A 21,375-nucleotide genomic window follows, 5' to 3' on the forward strand; every position below is an offset into this window, starting at 1 on the left:
CGATCCTAGGACCCTGAGATCATGACCTGAGCCGAAGGCAGCGGCTTAACCCACTGAGCCACCCAGGCGCCCCGGGTGGTAGTAGTCTTGAACTGAAGATGCAGGGGTCTGAGAAGTCAATTAAAGGAGGATAAGCTGAGGTCCCGAGTAGAAGTCATAGAATACCAATACTGAGCTCTATATGCCACGTATTAATGTTTCCAAACTTTTTCTAAGTACATAAATACAGAAAGTTACACTAACATTTGTTAATAGTAAATTGCTAAGATGTGTATATGTGCTGCCGAAGCGAGCACAATTGCTAGGATGTGTAATTGGTTTTTGTTGTTGTTGTTGTTTACTTTAAGAGTATTCCCTTAGTATTTTGGCCATTATCGTGTCCTTATGAGACATTACCCAATTTTGTTAGATATAAAATGAGTAAGTATAGACTCTGAAATTGGTGAGCTAGAAAACAAAAAGTGGGCCAGATTTTTTAAATGCACGGTTTGGTTCTAAAAGATAATTGAGGGGCGTCTGCCTTCAGCTCGGGTCATGATCCTAGGGTTTTGGGATCCAGCCCCACTTGGGCTCCCTGCTCAAAGGGGAGCCTGTTTCTCCCTCTCCCTCTACCTGCTGCCCCCCCCCCACCGCTTGTGAGCGCACTCTCTGTCAAATAAATAAATCTTTAAAAAAAAGTTAAGTGAGGGGCGCCTGGGTGGCTCAGTGGGTTAAAGCCTCTGCCTTCGGCTCAGGTCATGATCCCGGGTCTTGGAATCGAGCCCCGCATCAGGCTCTCTGCTCAGCAGGGAGCCTGCTTCCTCCTCTCTCTCTGCCTGCCTCTCTGCCTACTTGTGATCTCTGTCTGTCAAATAAATAAATAAAATCTTAAAAAAAAGTTAAGTGAAACGCAATATTCATAAACAATAACAAAACAAAAATTAAAACACGAATATTACAAAAGGGAAAGGTTAAACCATAAACATGGAATTTAAAATAATTTTTAAAAAAGATTTTATTTATTTATTTGACAGAGAGACACAGTGAGAGAGGGAACACAAGCAGGGGGAGTGGGAGTGGGAGAGGGAGAAGCAGGCTTCTGGCTGAGCAGGGAGCCTGATGCGGGGCTCTGTCCCAGGACCCCAGGATCATGATCTGAGCTTAAGGCAGCAGGTTAACCACTGAGCCTCCCAGACGCCCCTAAAAGAATTTTGAGGCTGTTATCAGCAACTCCATGACAACGGTAGAGGTAATTGTATATTTTCCAGTAAAATTAAAGTTACTACTTTCTACTAAGAAGTAGAAAACCTGAATGGAATAGCCAAAATAAAACTTAAACATCTCTTTAAAACTGTACTGGTAGAAAGGTACCAGATAGTTATAGTTTATTTTTAGCTACTTTTTGAATAATGAATTTTCAGTTTATTCAGATCCTGGAAAAAGATGAAGTGCCTTTTTTTTTTTTTAAAGATTTTATTTCTTTTAGATCAAGAGAGAACTCTCCAGAGACTATGAGTGGGAGGAGAGGCAGAGGGAGAGAAAGAAAAAGAATCCCAAGTAGGCTCCTCACTGAGTGCAGAGCCCAATGCCAGGCTTGATCCCAGGACCCTGAGATCATGACCTGAGCTGAAATCAAGAGTCAGTTACTGAACCAACTGAGCCACCCAGGTGCCACAAGATAGAATGCTTACTAATTAATTTTGTCTAACTGGAAAAAATCTGACAAAGACAGGCCAAAAGAAAAGTATTGATTAGTTTCATTTGGGTTCAAAGGATAAAATGAGGCACTCTAAAAGTTTCAGGAATTTATTTGAGCATACATCTACTTGAATCAGGCAATATCAAACTGAAAGTGTTAGGAGTGCCCCACCAACAGGAACTAATGGAGAGGTTTTTACAGAGAAGACCCTGAAGCAAAGCAAGGAAATTATTTGATTAGCTATAGCTTAAGTAGTCGCCCTGTTTGGCAAAGCTAAGTTGGCTTTTTGTTATTAATTGTTCCTAAGTTTTATTTTCTCTGACTGGGTTGCATTGATTTTGACTTAGGTTTTGGTTTGCTTTCGTAGGCTAGCAATGCATAAGAACTACTTCAGTCTAATGGCATCCTTGTTTAATTATTTTAACATTTGTGGTTATAGGTGCAAAAATTCCCAATAAAAGGCTGATATCAACATGTACTATAAATTTTGCACAGGGATTATGTCAACAGATTTCCTATGTTGAAGAACACTAAAAGCATATGAAATGTATGAATAAATCAAAGGAGAAAAATATAAATGTCAATCAATGGCAATAAGATAATGTGGTAGATAGGATAATGTCCCCATTCAAGATGTCCAAGTCCTAATCCCCAGAAAGAACCTATGAATGACTATGTTATCTTACATGGCAAAGAAACTTTGCAGATACACTTAAATTAAGGATTTTTTTGAATGAGAAAATTATTCTGGATATCTGAGTAGATCCAATGTAATCACAAGCCTCCTTAGAGAGGAAGGCAGGAACATCAGAGCCAGAAAAGAATTGTGAAAACAGAAGAAGAACTTGGGATTACATGCAGTGAAGATGGAGTAAAGGACCATGAGCCAATGAATACAGGCAGCTTCTAGAAGCTGGAAAAGGCAAGGAAATAGATTCTCCTCTAGAGCCTATAGAAGAAATGCAGCTATGCCAACAATTTGATTTTAGCACATTGGAACCATTTCAGACTTCTGACCCCAATCTCTGAGTGAGGAAATCTTCCTTCAGAACAGGAGGATGGACTAATGTGTCAGTCATCAGAAAACCATGTTCTTGATAAATTAGTCCATCTGCCTTCCTGAGATACACTCCTTCCCGCCCCAACCAGGATATTCTGCATTCCTTCTCCTGAAACTTCTTTTATAGAAACAGATTGAGGATCTGGTTCCCTAGTTCTCCTGGGCTAGTGGGGTCTATGGATACATCCACAAGCGGCTCAGTGCCCTCCCACATTTATTTCTCCCATATGATAGAGTGCAGTCACCTAGTAGGTACATTGTTTTCAACTATTTATTTATTTATTTATTTATTTTTAAGATTTTTTTTTTTTTATTTATTTGTCAGAGAGAGAGAGAGGGAGAGAGAGCGAACACAGGCAGACAGAATGGCAGGCAGAGGCAGAGGGAGAAGCAGACTCCCTGCCGAGCAAGGAGCCCGATGTGGGACTCGATCCCAGGACGCTGGGATCATGACCTGAGCCGAAGGCAGCTGCTTAACCAACTGAGCCACCCAGGCGTCCCTTCAACTATTTATTTTTTAAAGATTTTATTTATTTGTCAGAGAGAGAGAGAGAGAGAGAGAGCGCGAGCGAGCGCACAGGCAGGCAGAGGGGTAGCAGAGGCAGAGGGAGAAGCAGGCTCCCTGCCGAGCAAGGAGCCTGATGCGGGACTCGATCCTAGGACGCTGGGATCATGACCTGAGCCGAAGGCAGCCGCTTAACCCACTGAGCCACCCAGGCTTCCCTATTTATTTTTTAAAGATTTTATTTATTTATTTGACAGAGAGAGATCACAAGAAGACAGAGAGGCAGGAAAAGAGAAAGAGGGAAGCAAGCACCTTGCTGAGCAGAGAGCCCGATGCGGGACTCGATCCCAGAACCCTGAGATCATGACTTGAGTCAAAGGCAGCGGCTTAACCCACTGAGCCACCCAGGTGCCCTGTCTTGAACTATTTATTTTGAAAAATTTCAAGTTTCCAAAAGCATTGAAAAAATAGTACAAAGGATTCTTATATATGCCTATCCCTGGATTCACCAATTGTTAACAATTTGCCATTTTTGAAAATCTCTCGCTACCATTTGAAAATAAATTCAAGCATCACAACACTTCACTATTAAATATGTCAGCATATATCTCCTAAAAACAAGGACATTTTCTTACCACACATAACTAAACACCATATCTTACATATATATCAATATGTTCCACAAAACACAGTTTCACACTTACATCAGTAGACACAGTAGTACATTCCATGTACCTCTAACTACAACACTATGATCAGATCCAAGGAAATGATTAATTCTATAATTCACTTATATTCAAATTTCCCTCAAGTGTCCCCAGAATGTCTTGTATAGGTTTTTAAGTAGGACACAAAGTTCAAGCATTGCATTTAATGTTATGTCTCTAGTCTCTTTATCTAGAACAATCTCTTCACCTTTCGTTTTCTCCACTGACTTTTTTAAAGAATCTAGATTATTTGTTGTACAAAAATGTCTTATATTCTGGACTGTCTAGTTATTTCCTTATGGTAAAATCCAGATAAAACACCTTTGTCCTCTTGCTGTATCACATTAGGGGAAACATGAGGTTGTGTCATTTCACTATTAGCAATGCTAAATTTGATCATTTGGGGGCACCTAGGTGGCTCAGTGGGTTAAACCTCTGTCTTCTGCTCAGTTCATGATCTCAGGGTCCTGGGATTGAGCCCCACATCCGGCTCTCTGCTCAGCAGGGAGCCTGCTTCCCCCCCTCTCTCTGCCTACTTGTGACCTCTCTCTCTCTCTGTCAAATAAATAAATAAATAAAACTTAAAAAAATAAATTTGATCATTTGGTTAAGGTGGTAATGGCCAGATATCTCCATTGTGAAGTTATGCTTTTTTCCTAATTGGCAAGTAACTGGAGGGCTCATGACTTAGGACCATATGAATCCCCCATTTCCCAACAATCATGTGCATATTTACTATAAGGTATATATTACTCTTTCATATAAGTTAATATATGTGTTACTCTTTCATATAAATATGAATCATGAAATTATATTTTGTATATAATTATATATGCATTTTGATGGTGTACTTTTGACATACATATTATTCTTTAGTATTGGATAAGCTATGTTATGTTTTGTGAACCATTTAAGATATTTTATAGAATAATTTAGAATACAACAAATTTTATTTTGTTTCTGACTTTAGAACTTAAACCCCTTAAAAATATAACAATACTGTTAAAAGGTCTTCACTTTTAAGTTGTTGAACTTCTCCGTCTCCTGTGTTCTGTTAGAGCTCTGACCAGCAGAAATACATATCTTGGAGAGAAAGATGAGAGTTTTTAATGTGGAGATTCTCATCTGCCACAGAAACAGAAGGCAAGCTGTCCTGCCTTATGAGACTTCTAAGAGTTGGGTATCATGGAGAACCTAAGTGTGAAAATCTTGGTGAATGATGGTGGGCTTCTGCCAAAAATGGAGAGAAGCTTTTTGTATCAACATCCAATTCCTATAGTCAGTTTGCATTAACTTGGGTTCATTCAGGAAACAGAAATCCCACCAGAATTTAAACAGAGTTTTAATATAAAGAACTGTTAAGCAATGATGAGTAATATAAAGACATCAAAGAATTCTGAAGGGCCCCTGAGGGCTGAAGGAGAGTCCCTAAGGAAGGACAAACTTGGATCCTTCCCAGAGACTTGGTTTCAGACCTCATTGGAGAAGATGCAATTGCATCCCAATGGATGGCAGAGAAATTTCCTGGGTTGCCAAATGCTTAGAGAGCTGGAGCAGGACTATAACCTAACAGCCAAGATGCATGGTATCCACATCAGGAAGGCGGCAGGAGATACCCCTCTGTGGCAAATACAAGCCAAGACTATGGGCAGGCATACAGAGAAAGCTGGGATGCCACTGTGCACATGTGACCTGGAGCACACAGTGTGTCATCAGTATGGTCTCAGCAAGGTGGTCCCTGGGTCCAGGTCAGGTCTTTGAGGTCTCTAAGACATGTATGCTCTGGGGCACAGCTGAGGCTAAGCATCACTTAATATTTTCACATACACATAACCCATAGACCATGAAGCAAGAACAAGAAAAAGCAAAATGCAGCAACCAGCCAGAAGAGAAACCAGGAAGAGAAGCCCCTTTCCTTCTCCAGTGCCCTCTACTAACATAGCCTCACATCATACTCACTGTAAAGAAGAAATGCTTAAAGAATCCAGTCCCTTTTTACAGAGCAGGTATTGAAGGCTGAGAGGCAATAAATTGATAATAGCACACTGGAAACCTCTGGCCCTCAGTTTCTACACTTCTACACACATATGAGCTCTCATACAACAACAAAACAACTTTGTATTTCTATCTAGCAAGTGGCTTTATTAATTACTCCTTATATTCATTTGTAGTGCCACTGAATATGCTGTTGTCTAAAGAGTAAATTGTAAAGAATATAAAATCAAAATGAGAGAGAAAAAAATGGTAGTTAGTATATACAAATAAACAGATATAACAATCAAAGAGAAAATATGCAAGGCTACTACAGTCCTCATATTTGTAATTGAATATGAGGTCAGTTGATGTTTATGACTTCCTTCTTTGACAACACATTCCCTATTTCTGTTGCTTTCAGCAAGAACCTCAAATGCTCTATGTTTGTTATCTGGTAGAGTGACTCAAGCCCTCATTCCTGAAGATTCTGAGTCCTCAATCATTCTATATGTTTTTTTTCTCTTTATTGCTGTCATTTTCCCACTAACCTTTATAATTGGACATACACAGTCTAAAAGGAATGCCAGAGAATCCCCTGGGTTTCAAATACAGGCCCATTTACCTCCATTGCATATCATTAACCTGATTCCTTCTTGGTAATTAGGATCAGTCATTCCAGGCAGTGGATCAACTTTTTTTTTTCTTGTTCAGTGTTAATTAAAGGAGGTAAAAACGTTCAAGATGTAAGTCTCATCTTCCAATTCAGTAGCACTATTGCTATAGGTGTATCTCCAGGTGCAAGCATTGCCCTTAGGGGACTAATACCTCTATACAAGCAAAGCTCAAATTCTTTGAGTAGGCCCTTAGGTATTATAGTGAGAGAAGTCACTCCCACTTAACCCCTTCCTGGAGCATGTATTTGAGTATGGGGGGAGGCCATAATGGTCTCAAATTCAGAATATATTCTATGTCCTATAATACAGAACTCCTGCCTTTTAGAATGATGTCTCCCACTGGCACTTTCAGTTGGTCTAGCTGATTCTAGGTGATGGAATTTGTCTTAAGACCCGTTAATTCCCCAGGCATGAATGCGTTGCTCAGACAAAATGCTGTGCAGGATGCCAAAGAGGTAGATAAACATTCTGCATCTGTGGTTGGTGATGTTGTCAAAAACATCATAGGCAGAGAAGAAAATCTAAGAAAATATGTGTCTATACTTGTGAGGTGACTCTCTATCCCAGCCATGATGGAAAGAGACATCTAACATAACTGACCTTCTACCAGGTGGTTGTCTCTTCCTCACAGGGAATGATGCCTTATAAGGGACTCAAGGTTGGTCACCACTGTTTAGCAAAAATTAAGGGGAAGGACTGTGCTAGCTGATTATATCCCTTTTATTACAAAAGAAAATGTTTTCAAACACCCTTACCCCCAAATATTTCTGCTTATAACTAATGGCCAGATTCATGATACATGGGCTGCCCTTAATCACAGGTAGGCTTGCCAAACTGTGGAAAGAGCCAAGATGCCCTTCAACAGATGAATGGATAAAGAAAATATGGTCCATATATACAATGGAATATTACAGCCACTGGAAAGGATGAATACCCAACTTTTGTATCAACATGGATGGGACTGAAGGAGATTATGCTGAGTGACATAAGTCAAGAGAGAAAGTCAATTATAATATGTTTTCACTTACTTGTGGAGCATAAGGAATAACATGGAGGAGATTAGAAGAAGGAAAGGAAAAGTGAATTGGGGTAAATTGGAGGAGGAGATGAAGCATCAGAGACCGTGGACTCTGAGAAACAAACTGAGGGTTTTGGAGGGGAGGGAGGTGGGGAGATGGGTGAGCCTGGTGGTGGGTATTAAGGAGGGCACGTATCTCATGGAGCACTGGGTGTGGAGTATAAACAATCTTGGAACACTGAAAAAATTAAATTTAACAAAATAAATTTAAAAAAGAAAAATATTGAATTCTTCTAACATCTCTGATGGAAATCAGCAGAGAAAAGATAGACTGGAGCTGTCTGTTGTGCTGAACACAAGTACTCACCACCAGAGAATTGGCTTCTTGTAGAAAAGATATGAACTTAAGCCCCAGAGTGAAGATTCCACATAAAGGGACAATATCTTGGGGCACCTGGGTGGCTCAGTGGTTGGGTGTCTGCCTTTGGCTCAGGTCATGATCCCAGAGACCTGGGATCGAGCCCCGCATCAGGCTCCTTGCTCAGTGGGAAGCCTGCTTCTCCTCCCAATCCCCCTGCTTGTGTTCCCTCTCTCGTTGTCTCTCTGTCAAAAAAATAAATAAAATCCTTAAAAGAGAGAGAGAGAGAGAGAAAGGGAGAAAGAGAGAGAGAGAGAGAGAGAGAGACACCATGTCTTTGGCTTTAAACATCAGCAAAAATCACAGAACTAAAGATACCTGCAAATCAGATTCTTTGGAAGGAAGGAAGAGAACAATGCTTCAGGAACAGAAATCACTCTTGAGAAGAAGCCCAGGTGAAACTTGTGAGGTGGTTGAGACTGTTGGAAGTGGCAGAGGCATTTCTTACTAGGGTAGAAGAAAGAAGGTAGACTCTGGGGCCTGAGGACAGATGTGAGAGTGAAAGGTGGCTGGGGATTTGGTGGCATAGGAGAGAGAAGTTCCTACTCCACAAATTAAACAGCTCATTTGTCACAGATTAAACAGCTCATTTGTCACAGAAATTCTGAAAAATGTTATGTACTGTGTGCAATTTGTGCATATAGACACCTTATGGAGAATTGCTATTTTTTTTAAAGATTTTATTTATTTATTTGACACAGAGAGAGAGATCACAAGTAGGCAGAGAGGCAGGCAGGGTGCGGGGAACAGGCTCCCTGCTGAGCAGAGAGCCCGATGCGAGGCTCGATCCCAGGACCCTGGGATCATGACCTGAGCTGAAGGCAGAGGCTTTAACCCACTAAGCCACCCAGGCGCCCCGAGAATTGCTATTTTTTTCATATTTCATTTGCTTATGATTATGAATCTATAAAAATTATGTGTAATAAGAATTCTGCATATCATTCATCCCTATGCACAAATTAATGAAAAGTGTGAACAGATATTTATACTCTTTTTTTCCCTATGTTATGTTTGTTCTGGTTATATTTATGGAAATCTAATTCTATGTCTGTTAAAGCTAAAACTAAAAAAAAATTGGAGCTTGTGTTCTGTCTTTTTTTCTTTTTCAAGCAATTTGTATTTATTATATTTTCAAAAATTCTTGGTTCACAACAGATTGCAGACTTTAAAAAAGGAAAAAAATCTTTGTATTTCATCACAGACAATTTTAGAAGCACTACTTGAAAACACAAATGATGTGATTGGATATTCACTTGGTCTTTGAAGAAATAGCTAAGTGGCTTTCTGTATTCTAATTAATGTGAACAAAGACTCCCAAGAAAACAAGATCACATTTACATCCTTAATGAAAATTTCAAGACTGGCTATAATCTCCCTCTTGTAGCACTTGTTTGTCCCACCCTGGGGTGTATACTAAAGATTAGACTAGTGTCTAAGAAAGTGCAAGAGATAAAGTCTTTTATTCAGAGGTGCCCCTCTTGCACCTCTAACATGAAGGCATTAGTTATCCTATGGGACATGCCTTATTGCCTTCTGCTGCAAAGTCATCCACCTTTGTGTCCACCTCCACTTTATCACTTTGATTTAAAGATCAGATCATTTTTGATGCCTCCCATTTAAATAACTCTTATGGCTTATTCTCTCCCCTTAGTATTTGTCCCTTCAAACAACTCCCAGACAAAGCAGAAATCACACGTGCACCTTAGACTAACCAGATCTTAGAAAGTTACTATCCAACATGCAACAAGAAAGTAAAATCAGAAAGGCTGAGGCTAATACAAATTTGATTGTGACTTGAACCTCTCTAAAACTTGCAGAAGTATCATCAATGGGAAGAAACAACTTTGGAAGGGGGCACCAGTCATAGCATAGCTCTCTACCAAGCTCATGTAACAGAAACTATATTGGGAGTATTACCTAAAATGGCTGCTCATGTTGCTTTCAGTTGTTAAATTTAGGTAGAGGAGAAAGAGCAGCTGGTTATCTGGGAACACTAGACTAGTCATTAATTATGCTCCAGAAACAGCTGCTGAAGCTCTGCCTTGGCACTCTAACCAAAGCAGCTGCCAGTGAAGCTGATGTTCATCTGTATTTGTTGGTATACAAAGATATCAGTATAAATCAGTGGCTAAGTTTCCATGACTTGCCAGGCTAAGAAAAATGAATCTACTGACACTGAATTAACAGTATCAAAAATTGAGAACTTTCATAAGCATATACATCTGTCTGATCCACCTAATCCACTCCTAGGTGTTTATCTAAGAGAAATGAAAACATAGATCTATACAAAAGACTTGCATATAAATGTTCATTGCAGCTTTATTTGTAATAGTCCTAAACTGGAAAAACCCGATTATTCATCGACTGGTGATTGGATAAACAAATTATGCCCTGATTACTCAGCAATAAAAAGAACCTACTGCCACCACAGAAACATTGGTGAATCTCACAGTGTCTAAGCAAATGAAGCCTGATACCAAAAACACTGTCGACTCCATTTACATAAAGCCCTAAAACAAGAAAAAACTAATCTATGGAAATGGAAGTGGGAAGAATGATTATCTCAGAAGGGGATGGTTATTGTCCAGGAAGAAGCCAAGGGAACTTTCTTTCTTTCCTTTTTTAAAAAAATTTTATTTATTTACTCGACAGAGAGAGAGACATCACAAGTAGGCTGAGAGACAGGCAGAGAGACAAGCAGAGAGAGGGGAGGGAGGCAGGATCCCTGCTGAGCAGAGAACCCGATGTATGGCTCAATCCCAGGACCCTGAGATCGTGACCTGAGCCGAAGGCAGAGGCTTAACCCACCGAACCGCCCAGGTGCCCCGCCAAGGGAACTTTCTGAGGGAATGGAAATACTCTATTTCTTTAGCTGGGTGGTAAATACACAATTATATACATACGATGCATACTTAAGATTTTTCTATTTTTACTGTATATAAATTATACCTCAATTTTAAAAAGAATAAAAAAGAAAAGAAAAACTTCAGTCATTAAATAAATGGGTGGGGAAGTTTTAGAGACAAGAGTCAGGGCTGAGAAAAGGAAAAAAGTAATGATGGGCAAACAACCTGACACCTGTGGACTAATCAAGGGCCTACACATATTTTGGACCTATATAGAGGCTTTATGGTATGAGAACTACAATATAAAAATTGCCATTTATAATCTCAAGTCTCTAAAATTCAATTTGCAGATTTAATTCTCAACACAGTTTTATGTAGACATATAAAAATAATCTTGATGTAGGCTGTGTGTTTTTTTTGGTCACATTTGATTTTAAGTGTGTTGAAGCCTTCATAAGTCCTGAAAGTTTATTTCAATCTTACAATAGCACTGACCTTTCATTTCCTCTTTGCCCTCATTCCCACACTTCTTTTTTTTTTTTTAAAGATTTTATTTATTCATTTGATAGAGAGAAATCACAAGCAGACAGAGAGGCAGGCAGAGAGAGAGAGAGAGGGAAGCAGGCTCCCTGCAGAGCAGAGAGCCCCACGCGGGACTCGATCCCAGGACCCTGAGATCATGACCCGAGCTGAAGGCAGTGGCTTAACCCACTAAGCCACCCAGGTGCCCCATCATTCCCACACTTCTGAATTGGAAATAACCCTAGACCCCAAGGATCTTGGCCTCTGCCCTACACATTTTAGAGTGTTTCAGCATACTCAGTCCCCATTCAACTGGTTAAAGGACTTACTCTAGGCTGGGTAGGGATCAATAGGTCATGGGATTCTGTCCCGTTGGAGATCTTGCCCATTTCCGCCCCACCCATACAGACCTCAAAATAATCAAACTTTCTCACAATCAAAACTAACCTAGATCTAGGTTGCCTTTTGGCAAACTTTGAGACCCACTACATTAAATCCAAAAAGAAAGGCTAATGTTAACATGATTAAATAAACCATGTACTCATCCTTCTTACTTGAGCAAAATCCTACAAACCCTTCCTAGTAATTCTTGGGACACAGTTGATAGAGAAATGGAGACTTCCAACTCACCTTCTGAAAATCATAGGACACCTAACTGCACTCTTGCATCACAATTTCATCTGAAAATTTTGACTTTACAGATATTATACCTTAATCACAGCTTGGGAAGAAGATGGTCTCATATGTATGTATATATACATATACATATATGTATTTTTTTTCTCTCCCAGAACTACTTCTTTTAGAGCTCATTCAGTCAAGTTTTAGGACGTTGTTTGGATTTGAGAATTATAAGGAATGTAATTCAATTGAAAATAAATGTAAATACCAGATCCATGCCTCCTAATGTTATCTTTTGTTTTGCTTAGTTTTGATACTTTTACTTCAGGTGCACATAGGGAATGCACAAAATTTTTTTAAAAGTTTTTTTTTAAGAGTTTAAATAATCTCTACACCCGATATGAGCTCAAACTTACAACCCTGAGATCAAGGTTGCTCCACTGACTGAGCCAGCCAGGCACCTCTCAGGTGCACATAGTTATAGTTTCATATATATATACATATATATATGTATATATATATACACACACACACACACACACATACACACACACATATATATATATATATATAAATTGTGCTGTTATATATAAAAACAAATATATTTATTTTAATATAGATTATTATATATATTTTTTCTATATAAATATATAAATATAAACCCTTGGGTTATACACATACAATGCCATCAAGTCCACTCAGGGCCTACATTGGGTTATTTAGTTGGTTAGTGTGGTAGATTTCAATATTAAAACATAATATCAGTATTATGCTTCCTGTCCACTGATACCAGACATGGAACTATGTAAAAATGAAATATGCCAGTTCAGAGAAGAAGCTTTAAGAGCTTTAAATGGTTTTACCATCTGTCTTTCCCTCTGCCATGAGACTGTCATGTTCTACGAAGTGCTGCTTCTTCCATCTGGGTCCTGCAATAAAGGTGATATGGAGCAGAACAGCTGCCAGTTTACAATGGATGTGAATATGAGAAATATTTCCTTGTTGTTGTAAGTCATTAAGACTTTGGACACATTTGTCACAATATCATAATTTATCCTAAACTGATTGATGAAATTATTTATTTTAAATAATGTTATAAGCACTCATGAATCCACCACCCAGCAAAATATCTATAACCTTGATAATAACCTATATATAATTATATATAGCCCTTCCCATCCCCCTTCTGCTCCCAAAGGATCAAATATCATCCTGAATCCTATGTTCATTCATCCCTTGTATTGCTTTTTCTTTTAAGATTTTTTATTTTTGTATTTGAGAGAGAGAGATAGACAGAGAGCACAAGCAGGAGAGGAACAGAGGGAGAGGGAGAAGCATACTCCCTACTGCATCTGGGGAGCAGCAGGCAGAGAAAGCAGGCTCCCTGCTGAGCAGGAAGCCCAAAGTGGGGCTTGATCCCACAACGTTGGATCGTGACCTGAGCTGAAGGCAGATGTTTAACCAGCTGAGCCACCCAGGTGCCTCTTAAGTTTTCTTTTTAACATGAAAACCCTTCATCTATGGCTTTATTTCTGTGTATTGTTGAAGGTCAGATTTCATTGTTTGGCAAATAAAATACCAAATTTTCCTGCTCCACTGATTCAACAACTGTTCCTTCTTTCTCACTGGCCTGATATGGTTTCTCCCTCAGTACTGGAATGAATGGTGGCCTAAAAATACCACTTCATTGATTTCTAAAAAAAATTCTAGGGTTGCCTGGGTGGCTCAGTGGGTTAAAGCCTCTGCCTTCGGCTCAGGTCATGATCCCAGGGTTCTGGGATCGAGCCCCACATCGGGCTTTCTGCTCGGCAGGGAGCCTACTCCCCAACCCCCCGCCTGCCTCTCTGCCTACTTGTAATCTCTGTCAAATAAATAAATAAATAAAATCTTTTTAAAAAATTCTAAAAACTATTTATTTATTTATAGAGCACATACGAACAGGGGCAGAGGCAGAAGGAGAGGAAGACAGAATCTCAAGCAGACTCTGCACCAAGCAGGGAGCCCAACAGGGAGGACCAATCCCATGATCCTGAGATCATGACCAGAGCTTAAATCAAGAGTTTAAAGCCCAATCGACTGAGCCCCCCACCGTACTCCCCACATTCTTTGATTTTAAGATTGTTATTAAAACATCAATTTTCACTCAAATTGATCTATAAATTCAATGTGCTCCCAATAAAAATTGCAGCACAATTTTTGTGGAAACTGGTAGGCTCATTCCAAAAGAAGTACAGAAATGCAGAGGATCTGTAAAACTAAGGAAATGTGAAGAAGCTGACAGATTAATATTACCACATATGGAGACTGTGGTGAAGTCACAGTAAATAAAACTGGTTTGGTGCAAGAATAGGTAAGCAGATCAACAGAACAGAATAGAAAGTCCAGAAACAGACAGCATATTTAAATATATGGTTTATGACAAAGAAGCCACTAAAATTCAATGGTTAAAGTATGGTCTTTTCTTTCTTTTTTCTTTTAAGATTTTATTTATTTGAGAGAAAGAGTGAATGCAAGAGAGAGCATGAGTGGAGAGAAGGGCAGAAAGAAGGGAGAAGCAGATTCCCTGCTCAGCAGGGAGCCAGATACAGGACTCCATCTCAGGACTCCAGGATCATGACCTGGGTTGAAGGCACATGCTTAACCAACTGAACCACCCAGGTACCCCACTAGAGGCAAAGATATTTAAAACTGGACACAAAAAGCACTCACCATAAAATAAAATATATTGATAAATTAGATGTCACTAAGAAATTCTGCTCACTAAAAGACACCATTAAAAAAAGTAAAAAATCAGGATGCCTAGGTGGCTCAGTTGTTAAGCGTCTGTCTTTGGCTCAGGTCATGATCCCAGGGTCCTGGGATGGAGTCCCCCGCATGCAACGTGGAGTTGAGCTCCCTGCTCGGTGGGAAGCCTTCTTCTCCCTCTCCCACTCTGCCTGCTTATGTTCCCTCTCTTGCTGGGTTTCTCTCTGTCAAATAAATAAAGGAAGTCTTAAAAAAAAAAAAGTAAGAAATCAAGCTACTGGGAGAAAATAATGCATACATCTGACAAAAGTTATATATCCAGAACATATATCCACAGATTAATAAAGACAGACAAGCCAATAAATATATGGGCAATAGACTACAATAGGCACTTCACAAATGAAGATTCTAAATGGCCAACAATATATGAAAAGGTATTCTACATCATTAGTCATCAGAAAGATGCAGTAAGTTACCACTATACTTACAAACATCTTTTTGCTATTGTTTTCATAAAAAAAGTACTCAAATAGGGTTCATGCATTGCATTTGATCGTGGTCTCCCAAGTCTCTTAATCTAGAATATTACTCTTTTCATGTCATTGTCTTAATGAATTGGGTAAGTGAGTTGTACTAAAAAAATATATTTGGGACTTAACTGATTGCTTCTTTTTGGCATTATTTAACTCTTTTTTTTAAAGATCTTATTTATTTGCCAGCGAGAGTGAGCAAGTGAGCACAAGAAGAGGAAGTGGCAGACAGAGGGAAAAGCAGGCCTCCTGTGGAGCAAGGAGTCTGATGCAGGACTCGATCCCAGGATCCTGGGATCATGACCTCAGCCACAGGCAGACGCTTAACTGATAGCCACCCAGGTGTCCCATGGCATTATTTTTTTCCTCCTCATTTTATGTATATTGTTAATTAAATGAAATTAAATGTTTGATTAGATTTTAAAAACTATTGGCTCTGTCTTTATATAACATCAATTAGTACATAATATTTCATTGTTCTACTTTGAGGCTGAGATTGGCCAGTGGTGAAACTGATCTTTCCACTTCAAAGTTGCATTTTATGTAGAGTGACATTTTGGTATCCTAAAAATATCCATTTCTCAATCAACTTTTATTTAGTTTTAGCATATATTGATGCTTAATGCTTGAATGGGTATCTTGTTGTGGTCATAAAATACTGCTTTTTCTAATTCTCGCCTTCTTCTTACAATTATTAATTTAAAATTTTCTGTATAGAACTTTTTCATATAGATTATTTAGCTATTTGATATTTCTATTAGGACTATTTGGTACTATGAAATAGAATTCATATGGAGAAAGCAGGATACATTTTTAATTGTTTTCTAAAAGATATTTTCTATTTATTTGACAGAGAGAGAGAGAGCATGCTCACACCAGGGGGAGAGAGAAAGAGAGAGAGAGAGAGAGAGCGTGCAGCAGGAGTAGGAGCAAAGGGCCAGGGAGGAGCAGGCTCCGTGCTGAGCAGGGAGTTTGATGCAGGGATAGATCCTAGGACCCTGGGATCATGACCTAAGCTGAAGGCAGACTTTTATTTTTTTTTAAAGATTTTATTTATTTATTTGACAGACAGAGATCACAAGAAGGCAGAAAGGCAGGCAGAGAGAGAGAGAGAGGAAGCAGGCTCTGAGCAGGGAGTTTGATGCAGGGCTTGATCCCAGGACCCTGGGATCATGACCTGAGCCAAAGGCAGGGGCTTTAACCCATTGAGCCACCCAGGCACCCCGAAGGCAGACTTTTAATCCACTGAGACACCCAGGAGCCCCATATTTTTTCTTTTCCTTTATCGTGTTTTCAATATAAGGAGTTGGTACCACTACCATTGACAAACAGTGAGTTTTGATTTCTTGCTTTCTTCCAGCATTTGATCTTACGGATTTTACAAATTGCTGTATTTCAGTCCTCTGTAGTCATTAGTCGTTTCCTTGTTATAATTATCTTTGGCCAGTAAAAGTCCTGTCAATTGACTCCTATGTCTTTTTGAATGACCCCAAGAGTCTTTGGTAACTTGTTTTCTGATACACTGAGAGGTCGTACTTTTTTTTTTTTTTTCCACTGGGTCGTACGTTTTTTGTAACAGATGGCTGGTCTAACTGCAATGTGATGAATGCAGTTTGAGATACCATTTACTGATATTTGGTTGATACTTTTTTTTATTGAAGTATAAATAACATACAGTGTTACGTTTCAGGTGTACAATAAGATTCAACAATTCTATACATTACTTAGTACTCACCATGATAACTAGAGCCTTAATCCCTTTTATTTATTTCACCATTTCCCCCACCCATCTTTCTTCTGGCAACCACCAGTTTGTTCTCTGTATTTAAGACTCTTCTTTTTGGTTTCTTTCTTTTTTTCTTTCGTTTCTTAAATTACATGAGTGAAATTGATCAACTTCCATAAATGCTTCATATTTGCTTGGAAGGAATGTGTATTTTGAAGTTGCCAGCTACATGTTCTAGGTATGTCCCAATAGATCAAATTTGTTAATTGCTGTTCAAATTATCTATAAGCCTAATAACATTTGTCTGCTTAATCAGGCAATTAGAGAGATTGTAAGTCTCCCATCACTAGAGTCATTTTACCTCTTTACTCTCAGAATTCTACTAGGTCACCAGTGACTTTAACATTGGTAAATAACTCAACAGTTTTTCAGACTTGTCTTCACTTGACCAACTAACAAAATTTGATAAAGTTCATTATTTTCTCCTTTTTAAAACACTTCCTTCACTTTTCTTCCAGTACGTTACCCTCTTTGGGTTTTTTGTCCTAATTCCCTGGCTCTCAATTTCTTGCCTCCTATGCTACTTCCTCTTTATTTCTCTGACATCTAAATACTGGAGTTCCCCCCACCAGTCAGTCGCTAGATCTTTTCTCATCCAGTCCATTGACTTTAGTTACAATGAATATTCTGCAACTCATGAAAGTGTACCACTAGTCATACTTCTCCCCTGGATTCTAGATCCTTCTGTCTAGGATATTCCTGTGTTTGGAAATCTAGGCATGTCTTCCTATCCATCTAGACTCTACTAACAGTTTACCCTGCAACTCTTCCATCTCAACAGAAGGACACTGCTTCCTTCAAGTTGATCAGGCCAAAAATCTTCGCAATGGCTTTGATTCTTTTCTTCCTCTAATGAACCACACCAAACCTAATGGCCAAGTCTTTAAAGCTCTACCTTGAAAATATCTCAAGAAATTTCTATTTCTCAATACATCAACCACTATCACCCAGATTTAAGTGACTATTACCTCAAGTCTCTTGGTTTCTACCTCTGGTTCCATACTTCCTCCTCTACCCTCTATTATCATTAGGTCTTATAAGGCAATTCCTTTAAAACATAAAAGTCAGATTGTGTCAATTCTTTGCTCAAAGCCTTCCAATGGTTTTCCATTTTTTACAAAACCTATTTTCCCTCCTAGACTCCTCTTCAAGGTACTACTTATCTGATCTCCAACCTCTTAATAAACTTCATCACTTACTACTATCTTCTTTTACTTTGACCATAGTGTCCTACTCCTTACGATTCTTTGAATATGTCAAGCATGCCCTCATTGCAAGGTCTTTGTTGTTGTTGTTTTTAAGATTGTATTTATTTACCTGAAATAGAGAGCAAGCGAGCGAGAGGGAGAAGCAGATTCCCCACTGAGCAGGGGGACCAATATGGGGCTTGATCCCAGGACTCTGGATCATGACCTGAGTTGAAGGCATACACTTAACTGAGTCACCCAGGTGCCTGGACCATTGCAGAGTCTTTGAAGTTTGTTCTCTATAGTTAAGTGTTCTTTATCCTCCATCACTCATTCCCTCACTTCCTTTGCTCAAATGTCATCTTCTAGTTCTACTTTTGCTAGTGGCAAACTACCTTATTTCAGACTACCATAAAAGATAATAAACTCTAGACTACACAGATTTTACACACACACACACACACACACACACACACACACGAGTACAATGTGAAGGCATTGGGGAAGAACTAAAAGCAGGCAAAAAAACGAAGGGGAGTTGACCTTTGGAAAAAAGTATACTATGAGACATTAATATTTATACAGATTATCACATAATGGTACTTCCAAGCCTCTGTGGCATAGGATAGCTGAATTCAAGTAGAAAGCCACAGTCTAAACGGCCTGAGAAGTTGGACAACAAAGTTTGAGGCTGCTAAAGTAGTTCAAAAATAGTTAATCCCCAAAAGGAGGGAGCTACAGAGAGGAAATTCAATATCAACATAAAAATTTGGCCCAAATCTTTGACGGATGCCTGAACCTCACAATTTTATGTAAACTCCATAGTCTATAGGAATCAACAGAAGACTGAAAGAATAGCAGATATTTCAGCTACTGCTTTTCTGAGGGGAGAAAAACAGGATTTTAAATCTAGCCAAGGTAACTGTTTTCAGGACAAAAGTCAACATTCTCCAGAAAATTATAACAAAATTGAGAATCTCGGGTGCCTGGGTGACTCAGATGGTTAGCCATCTGCCTTCAGCTCAAGTCGTGATCTCCAGGTCCTGGGAATAAGCCCCACATTAGTCTCTTGGCTGGTTCAGCGGGGAGCCTGCTTCTCCCTCTCCCTCTGCTTCTTCCCCTGCTTGTGTGCTAATCTCTGTCGCTCTCTCTCAAATGAATAAATAAAATCTTTGAAAAAAATAGGGAATCTCTACAACATATCATTTACAATATTCAGTATACAATCAAAACTACTACACAAGCAAAAATATAGGAAAGGTGAGAAAGAATCAAGAGAAAAAGTTATCAACAGAGAATGACTTAAATAACTCAAATGTTGGCATTACAAAATAGGGTATTTTTAAGCTTGTGTATGTGCATGTGTGTTAAAATATAAATAACATAAGACAATATTTTAACAATTTTTATGTGTACTATTAAGTGGCATTAAATACATTCATAATGTTTTATAATCATCATCACTATTTTCTCATATGCAACAGAACCAATGTCCCCATTAAATAATAACTCTCCATTTCTACCTCCCCACCTCAGTAAACTGTTTATTCTACTTTCTCTATGAACTTGCCTATTTTAGTTACCTCATATAAGTGGAATCATACAATTTTTGCTCATAAAGGAACATAAAAGTTCGGCTTAATTCACTTAGCATAATGATTCCAAGGTGTAAATTTACATTGTGGTATGGGTCCGAATTTCTTTCTTTTGTGTGGCTGAATAATATTCCGTTATATGTCTATCTCACATTTTGTTTATCCATTCATCTACTGCTGGACAGATGGATTGTTTCCATTTTTTGGCTATACTAAATATGTTGCTATGAACATTGGTGTACAAGGATGAATTTGAGAGAGAGCAATTGAAATTGCTTTCAGTTCTTCTGGATGTCTACTTAGGTTCTGAAATGCAGAATCATATGGTAATTATAAGTTTAACTTTTTGAGAAACTGCCCAACTGTTTTCCTCAGAAGCCATACAATTTTACATTTCTACCAAAAATGCACAAGATTTTCAATTTCTGCATGTCCTCATCAAACACAGGCCTTGTTACGCAGATAACACACAAAGGTTGAAAATTATTTTTTAAAAAGTCTACAAAAATTAGCTGTGCTGGCAAAATTGGACTTAGCATAAAACCTGTTAAAGAAGAGACTATGAAATGACAGTATTCATTTAGATACTTAAGTTTTGGTAAACTGTTATTTACATGAAAATCACTCCCTGCAATTTGTAACTGTAATAAATCACTGTCAAGCTTTTAAAAAAAGCTAATAAAAGTAAAAATTGAAACAGTCATGCTTATATATCACAACTGTAGTTTGAGGTTTTGTTTTGCAGAATCACCTTCAAACAAATTTACTTAACATTTAAACATTCATTGCTAAAGTTCCCTTTTGATCAACAGCCCCAATTCTAATCTCCTTTTTATAAAGGCACTAATGGTTTTCTGTATATCAAGTAATATTGTAGAGATGTTTTAATAAAACATTACCTTAAGGAAGGGTTGGTTCATATATTGTTATAGAGAATGAGATCTTTTTAGAGGAATTCTGTTATCACTGCTCAGGGTCTGAGACCACTACCACCCAAAATGAGACAGGTCATGTAAATTAGGGGTTGAGAAAGGAATAAAATGATCTGTAGGTTTAAAGTGAAGCTATGTTACAAAACTGCTTATGGCCATCTCACGAAAATAAAAGGTTTTCTCATTTCAAAATGTTGCAATGATTAACAATGATATTAATGTTTATCTGGGTTGTATGGACAAGACAACTGATGTCACATAGTCAATTTCTCAGGACAATCTTACTGTCTCCACAATGACTTTAAATATATTACTAATTAAATCACTAAAAATACGACAAATCTATTGCCAAGTAACGTGAGACATACTGAGAGAAGGGATCATTAGTAGACAATGATGCCCTAAAATGGTAAATAAAATCACACTGCCATCTGATTTTCAAATTCTTAGTAAGTACATATTTACTTAAATCTAAGACATAATTGATTGAAAGACAATTTTAGAAATGTTAAAATGTGAATAAAAGCATCAAAAGATTGATAAAGTATGATAATTTCATATCATATGTAGTAAATAG

At 38.4% G+C, this 21,375-nt stretch overlaps 1 protein-coding gene across 6 annotated transcripts in view; it reads right to left on the bottom strand.

Annotated features, from left to right (window-relative positions):
• ZNF568 (zinc finger protein 568) overlaps positions 1 to 21,375 on the bottom strand; it is a 69,931-nt gene that overhangs the window by 20,483 nt on the left and 28,073 nt on the right. The gene's annotated exons all lie outside the window — the stretch shown is intronic.

This window comes from Neovison vison, chromosome 7 (assembly GCF_020171115.1).
Source record: "Neovison vison isolate M4711 chromosome 7, ASM_NN_V1, whole genome shotgun sequence".
Taxonomy (NCBI): Eukaryota; Metazoa; Chordata; class Mammalia; order Carnivora; family Mustelidae; genus Neogale; species Neogale vison.